Raw genomic sequence first — 8,622 nt, 5'->3', positions numbered from 1 at the left:
AGGTCGGTTCCAACACTTGAAGGGGGCACGGGTGGCCCAGTTTTTCTAAGGCGCCGCGATTCGCTGTGCAGAGTTGCGTTTCTTTGGCACGCCAGAAACCTATGATTGTGGGTTCGAATCCCGGTTCGCCCCAATTATGTTTCTAGGTTTGTCAGCACCGTCCGTGCTCGTAGGTTTCACCGACACGCCGTGATATAACTGGAATACTGTTAAAAGCGGCGTTAAACCCAACTCACTCACTCACTCACTCCAACACTTGAATAAGATTTCTGAAACCTGGATAACTCACGACACTAAAGAGTCGCAAATCCATGAGGATAAAATCAAGAATGGCATCGGATATTGCAAGAGCACGATGTCAATTTACAGGAAATGTCTTAGGGTTCATTGTGTATGTCAATTTTATTTGCTTTTTCGTCGGTGGCGATGTCTTACCACGTGTTCACCGCTGGCGCTGGCACCCCTTGTTGCACCAGTGGAACAGTGCTTTCTTCGCATGTGATCGACCAAATTTGTCGTGTCTCCAATATAGCTAAGAATTGTTCCACAAATCCAACAACTAATGCGCTTTTTGACAACATTGTTGTCTTCTTTAACGAAGCCAAACTTTTGATTTCGCGGACGAATTTGTGACAAATTCAACTTTGTCTGCCGCCATGATGGAATGGTTGCTAAGAGACATTAGGGGCAAATAACTCTAACCGCTATACCAGTTTTCAAGCTTTTGTGCGCTATTCAACCAGAATACGTTTACAACTTTTCAAAAAGACACCATATAGGCCCCTATGCCATTGTGACATGTACTTAGTTCTGGTTTTGATATCCACAAATAACATTAATAGATATTGTTACGTGCTGTGTATGCTGTACACATGTCTGGATAGTCATAGCCAACTCAGGTTAAAGCATCATATGCCAAGGGAAGCAACTCTTGTCACAAGAGCGCATACCATGTAACATCTCCCTTCCTTTGAGGGAAACAAATAAAGTAATTAAACCTTTAACTATAGGTACATTAATCAAAGAAATGAGTGTCATTACCGAGTCGGTCCATATAGTGGGATACAGTATGCAGTTCACTATAACATTTCGTTAAAGCACTTTCCTATAATTCCTGAATTAAAGTTCGCTGTCAACTTGCAATGACAAAATTATTAGTTTTAACTAAACAACATCAGAAACAATTATTATTCCAGTATTTGGAAAACTGTTAAAGAACACATCCAAGAATTACAAATCAAGCCGTTTAACTGGCTTTACTACTCTCCTAGACTTTGTCTTGAACATGTCAGATTTTGGAGATGAGGTATCCTTTGGAACATCTCTTGTTGGAATGACAGAATCAGTCTGAGTATTTGAGAGGTTAGCACTAGACTGAACACATTGCTTATCCTGAATAAGTTCATCATTTCTAGATCTTCTTGGCGACTGGCAGTTTGGGAATAGTGGAATCTCAAGAGAGGTTTGAGAGGTCTTCCTGAGTACTTCCGGTTATGTCTCTCAACTACTAGCATCCTTTTGTCTTCAAGTTGTTGCTTGTCATCCGGACCTGAATCATGTTGAATAGTCTTTAACGTACAAGGAACCTGAGTAGTCGTTCGGCGACCAAATAGTCTCTGGGCTGGACTTGTTTGTACACCTTCAGTAGGCGTATTTCTCACATTCAGCAATCCCAGGTAAGGATTCTCTTTAGCAGCTAGACATTTCCTCATCATCCTTTTACCTACTTTAACGGCAGCTTCGGCAGCACCATTAGCTTTACTGCTACCAGGGCTGGAAGTTTCATGAGAGAAACCCCAAGACTGACTGAACTTCTTGAACTTCTCACTGGTACACTGAGGTCCTCCGTCACTGATGACGACTTTAGGTATACCATGACGAGCAAAGTGGTGCTTCAACTTGGTAACCACAACATCAGAAGTGGTAAAAGTTGTCCTGCAAGGGGAAAAAAGTGCACGAAGTGTCACCAGCTGAATCATTTTGCACCAAAGTGTCCCAGTAAGAAGCAATACAGCAAAGTCAACAAAAATGAGAATAACCACAGAATTTACAGTCTCTTTCATGCTGAGATTGGGGTCTCTGACTTCCCGATGGGGAATTCATCTTTTGACTTGATCGAAGAGGGTTCTTTTGCCTTGATCTCAAAGAATCTATTGCAACTCTATTGATTGGTTCAGGTCTGATCAACTTTGACTGAACTGGCGCATTTTCAATGGCTTTACAGATGTCGATACATCTTTCTAGGGTGAGGTCCCTCTCTTTGAGCAGTGCTTGCTGAGTGTCGGGATCTCTTACTCCAAGGATGAGTCTAACTCTTATTATTGAAGAGATACAATTCTGACAATAGTTGCAGGTTTTCACAAGAGAACGGATTGATCCTTAGACATTTTCAAATGTCTCTCCTTCCTTCTATTTTCTGAGATTGAAGACGAATGTCTCATATGTCTCACTAACTTCACCAATAGTAAATGCTTCGAATTTGTCAAGAATTTCTTTGACAGTTCTCTCAGCTTCTGGTGTTTGAAAATGGAATCCATTGAAAACTTTTAAGGCTTCATCACCAAGTGTGTTTAGGAGCAAAGCTACTTGATATTCCCTTCTATATCCTGGCAGGTTCACAAGTATAGAATAATTTGTCCATGTCTGCTTGAATGTTTTCCAATTTTCAGCAATGTTGGATTCAATAACAAGAGGTGATGGAGGTTTGATACCACTAACAGGCCGTTGAACTTGATGAGGATTGTCGGCCATATTTGAAGACTTGAAGCAAGGCTAGACTATCTTCACAGACAATACACACTTGTAGCTAATTGACATCGACAAATGCAGACAGGAATCTCTCGAGTGTGCAGAATGTCACTTATCAGGTCAAATTAAGCTAATAGATTCAAGTGTTCATTCATTTCAGCGAGTGACATCACTGCTGAGACAGTTGAATGATAGCAGACGAACGCACGTGGTCTGAAACACCTCGGCTTCCACATAGCATTTCAGACATAAAACTGACAGAAATAGGTCGTGGTATCATAGAGGAGTGAGAAAGTCACCTGCTGCCACCATGTTACGTGCTGTGTATGCTGTACACATGTCTGGATAGCCATAGCCAACTCAGGTTAAAGCATCAACGTTTATTAGAACTTGCATGGCTGCCATATGCCAAGGGAAGCAACTCTTGTCACAAGAGTGCATACCATGTAACAGATATTTACTTTCAATACATGGCGAGGTACTTATAATAAATATACTATCAGACCAGTTGTTATAAATCTGACGAAAAAAGTGGCATACTATTTTACTTACATATAGAGAATCTTCTGTATATAAACATACATAAATATATAAGGTTATATCCATTCACATCGTCACACGGACGACATAATAGAAATAAACAGAACTCATGTTTTTAACAAATACATTCAAGGATGTGTTACAAGTCACATTAACTATATGTACATTTGTATCCCTATACATGTGTACTGAAATGATAAATATAATTATTGATTACATTAATACACAAGAAAGTACAAGCATGCCCTGTAGATGAAACTGGGGCGCAACCTGAGTTCACCCAATACGAAGTGACAAGACTATGATGCTTGCATCTAAATACAAAGACAAAGACAAACATACTCACATAAATTAGGTGTTACACAAAACATACCTATGAACGCTCTACATTATACATAAATAACATAGTTATGAGCAAACACATACATGATACATACATACGCTCTCGCTCACTCATTCTCAAATGAAACGTCCATGCAGGAAGCAAAGGTACTGTAAGTCCCCATGGTCCCTGGTATGGTGATCTACCTTTAGTTACTGACGATCTCTAGCCCATTTTTATATTGTGTTGTTCCTTAATACTTAATGCTTTTAAATGTTCCGCAACTAGTTTTAAATCTTATCTGTGATATTCTAGTTCTCATACTGTCCTTCGATGACAGATTTTTATAAAGTTTAAATATTTGTATATTTCATGTCTAACTTCTCGTCACGATATGGCTGAAATATTGCCGATGTGACGTAAAGCATTACCTCACTCACTCACTCACTCACTCAAATGAAACATTTAGGAAAGATGAAGCTATACAGTACTGGATTTCTCTCGGAACTTCCTGACCTAGTTAAAACATTAAAATGGCTTCAGTTATATGACTATATGTAATGACTTATCTAAATAGGTATTAAGACTTTGTAACACTACAACTGATTACACATATAGATACAAATACATTTATTATAACAATACGTATAAAAAACATTACTAACCTGTTAGGACTATCTCAAGAGATGAAAATATGACACAAAGCAAATGACTGTTGTTCTGTTGTCAACATGGTCAAGGTGTAGTGACTGTTATGACTATATGTAATGACGTATCTAAATAGGTATTAAGACTTTGTAACACTACAACTGATTACACATATAGATACAAATACATTTATTATAACAATACGTATAAAAAACATTACTAACCTGTTAGGACTATCTCAAGAGATGAAAATATGACACAAAGCAAATGACTGTTGTTTGTTGTCAACCTGGTCAAAGTGTAGGGACTGTTGTGTTCGTATTTTAAACAAGGCCAATCATGTGTAAGCTGAATTAAGCAAAGCCAGTAGAAGTTAAATAAAAGAAAACTCCACACAGATGGTTGCTGGGCGTGGAGTGATGTGTCCAGCCACTGGGTTGCTAGTTATAACATGAGGCAGTTCTTTGAAGATGATGTACTTGTTCTGTTTCGTCAGATGATGGGAGGGAAGCTGGAAATAAGAGACCTTCCTACATAAAGAGGTCATGCAGAACGTGACAATCTAATTTAAGCCAAAAGGAAAATAGTCTAATTCATATGGGGTAATAGGGTAGCACATGGTTAAGAAGTATGGTTGAAGACCATGTGCTCAATAAATGTTACACAAATGTGTGAAGTGACAAATATGTAGATATTAGAAATTTTAATAGGAATGTAATTATATATATTTTACTTTAATGAAAAGCTGTGATACCCTAGCTATGAATGTATTTGTTTCCAGAAAAGGATGGAAAAAGATAAGAATATTGAAATGTTTCTCACCTGGAAATAAAAGACCTCCCTCCAGAAAGAATTCATGCAGAATGCATGAGGAGGGCAGGGGAGAAAGGATGTTTAAAGAAGTGGACCAAAGGGCCAATCAGAAGAAAGGTGGCATTTGACAGGTATTAAAGGAAGTCAAGATGCTACACAGTGACATGAAGTGGTTGACATATCCAAAAATAGATAGGGGAAGTCCAGGTGAAGCTTGAGAAATCACAGAGGCTGCACCGCCGCCCGACTACACAGGGATAAAGTCATTATTCTGTTGCAGCGCTGTAGAATACAACAGCTATACAGGTTTATTTAATTTAATGGAACACAATAAAAAGGTCAAAACATCATTTCATTACAAAACATTACATGTATACAAATATAGAAAGTACAGAAAATACACATGTACACAACACTGCCACAATATGACAGAAGCAAAAACAATGTAACTCCAAATACCATTGGACAGGAGCACGATAGGGAGGGGGATCAGTCGTCTAAAGCTCCGGAATACGCTGTGTAGAGTTGCGACCCTTTGGCGGGCTAGAAACCTGAGATCATTGTTTTGACAGGACAATACTGTGAGAAAAAGCGAAAAAATGCGTTCGGTCACAAGATGAGAGTGAGTCTGATTATTATTTTGCAATATATGCAGTGTCACCTTTGAATCACCATAAAATAGTGATGATACCAGGTGTTCGCAAAAAGGTGTGCGTATCCTTCCCCATCGGTAGCACCCGTCACACACATGCAAAGGCAAGTCAATTGTTCACCTAAACAACACGAGAACATATGGTACAACTCAAAATAGGGAATTGCATCGGACATGTGCTCCACATGTCGACCATAAAGCTTTCTTAAAACGGTACTGAGGCCTTTAAAGTTGTAACCTTGATCAAACAAATTCTGAGAGAATGAATGAGTGGTATGACGCTCTATGAAATCTTGGTGAAACGATCATGCTCGATTGTACCTCAAAAGTTGTGAAATGTAGACACCAAGGCTGGAGCTGCAGGAATATTGCTCGACATAAAGGGAAAGTTGACTATTGGAAAGTTGAAGTCATCGCTCGTGTCATGCAGTCTTATGGAGAGTGTGTTGTCACTCAGAATATTTATGCATAGATAGATGCATACGTACGTGTCTAAGTCGCTTTGGTTAGTGATCCGAAGGTATAGATTTAGCGGCTTCAGCAAACTTAATCTTTGGAACAGTTGAAAGGACAGTAAATAGTGAACAATACGATACGACTTACCTCCCTTCTTAGTGATAAGTGAGACTTGTGGTTTATTATTCCTCGATACACAAATGTAGACACATCCATCCAACATGTTATGCAGGTTAGATACCATGAGAACTAATCTGAACAATAGTAATTTACTTTTTATTCGTTTTTATTTTGCAGATCAGATGAAAGTTAAAATAGTTTAAATAATATTTTGGCGGCTTCCAATCGAAATGCAATATAATAATCAAATATTCCAGTCATGTTTATATTTCTTTTATACATTATTTTCCTTACATTGTCTGTAAGAGGCGATTTATGGGATCGGGAGTGGGGGGGTGTCAGGCTAGGTTGTCGTTCAAACTGTTTATATCGATGCTCTTGGTGTCAATCACTGGATTGTCAGGTCAATCCAGTACATGAATATGGGTGAGTGCGGTGTTAAACAAGCATACAAACAAAACAAAACAAACGAGAAATGGATCGATATCAGTTGCAGTGTTCTTCCAATCAGGTCTCTGTTGGTATGTTGAATGTCACGGTGACATGACCACGTTGGATATATTGACACCCAAACAACAATATGTCCTACACCTGGTATTGCGTCATAGGGCACATAAAACATGAATACATACTTATGAGATCGTTCTATTTTATCTACTATCTACTGCTGACGTACAGACGGTTGCGTCTGGGCGATACTGTTTGATAACCAAACCTGTCGACTGCCGTATGGGCAAAGTCTTATGCGTGTGTGCTATATATAGTGCTTACTTATGACAGTCGTATTTCAATAGTACAAAAAAGACTTGAGGAGTTATGATTGCAAGTTTCTCAACACAACTCGTTTGTCTTGTTATTAAAAGATTCATTTTGTCACGAAGACTTTACGTGAAAACACATTTTAACAGAAATGAAAAATAAAGGTTAGACTGTTGGGGTTTTATGTTTGCATATTAATAAAGAACATAATGATTGGATGCAGCAACGTGATGTCTTATAACCTCTTATATTTAATTTATTCTTATATTTTTTTTCTGTCACTGCTTCAAAACATGCAATTCATATTCTCATCCGTCACGTCTAGCGAACAGTTTTGCCAAAGTTTTTTTTTATTTTCTGAAGTTAAAAAAGTGTTAAGAGGGAAAATGTACTGACTAATTATCGAATGTGTTCAAACGTGTCATTTCTAGTTCATTTGAGGGCCTCATGGATTCAACAAGAGTAGTTGATGTTTGATATTATCTGGGCTTTCCAAGCCACAGTTCCTATTTATAAAGGCTCACGTGCCCCATGCAGGTACGAACATGCGCTAAGCATTTCAGTTTTCTACTTTGACACAAACAGGTAAGGTTTGAAATCAGTCTCCATTGGGTCGAATGTTACATGTCTTATGCTACAGTTACTTTAGGACGTCTTTGAGAGTCGCGGATTAGGATTGAGAATCATCATGTTGGTAAGATGTTTTAGGAGGGTCAGTAGTTATTATATCGTCGGCTAACAAAGCACACGAATGGCAGACAAGATGTCACGTTGAAGCTAAAATGCGAAATCAGCTCTATGCGAATACGGATTATAAGTCTGTCTATAGGAAAACATGTGGACAGCGGGTTCTGCTTTCGATGATGACTGCAATTCGCGTCTTTCAAACACCAAACACTGACTGCATTTGTTGTGTCGCTGGCTCTAGTTTGATTCGACCTTTAGCATGACCTTTAGCATGATTACGATTAGTTGTAGTATGGACATTTTCCTGATTTTACATTTAAGACTCGGATTTTTCGTTGTGTTGCGCTAAAAAGTATGACCCATCGGACCGTCTTTTAGGGGTTGCAAACTGTCCAAACAACACGTGAGGAGCCCCCCCCCCCCCCCCTTCCCCGAAACCGTGAGGGTGCACAGGTGGTCAAGACACCGCAATTTGCTGGTTAGAGTTGCGTCTCCTGGGCACTCCAGAAACACGTGATCGTGGGTTCGAATCCCTGTTCGCCCCGATTGTGTTTCTAGGTTTGTCACCACTACACTTGTGCTTGTTGTAAACTGACGAAACAAGAAGGACGTTTCTGCCCCAGGTTCCAGGTGCTAGGTTCCACGAATGTGTGACGCCACGTCGAGGAGATTACACGGTTTAAGGCTCGAGTATACAGAATTTAAAACCGGGTCACATAGCTAGACTGTCTAGCTAGGTTAGATAAGCTGTGAAGGTTTTTTTAATTATTTGTAAAGAATCTTTGTTAAGCTGATTTTATACATTAATCACATCTGTCAAATCAAAGGTTGAGACTAAGGTTGACTGGATGTTTAGATCTGAGCCTGTCTGATCTTA

Source organism: Haliotis rufescens, unplaced genomic scaffold, assembly GCF_023055435.1.
Source record: "Haliotis rufescens isolate VD_foot unplaced genomic scaffold, xgHalRufe1.0.p SCAF_6, whole genome shotgun sequence".
NCBI classification, from domain to species: Eukaryota; Metazoa; Mollusca; class Gastropoda; order Lepetellida; family Haliotidae; genus Haliotis; species Haliotis rufescens.
The sequence above is the reverse complement of the archived record's forward strand: the minus strand, read 5'-3'. Positions refer to the sequence as shown.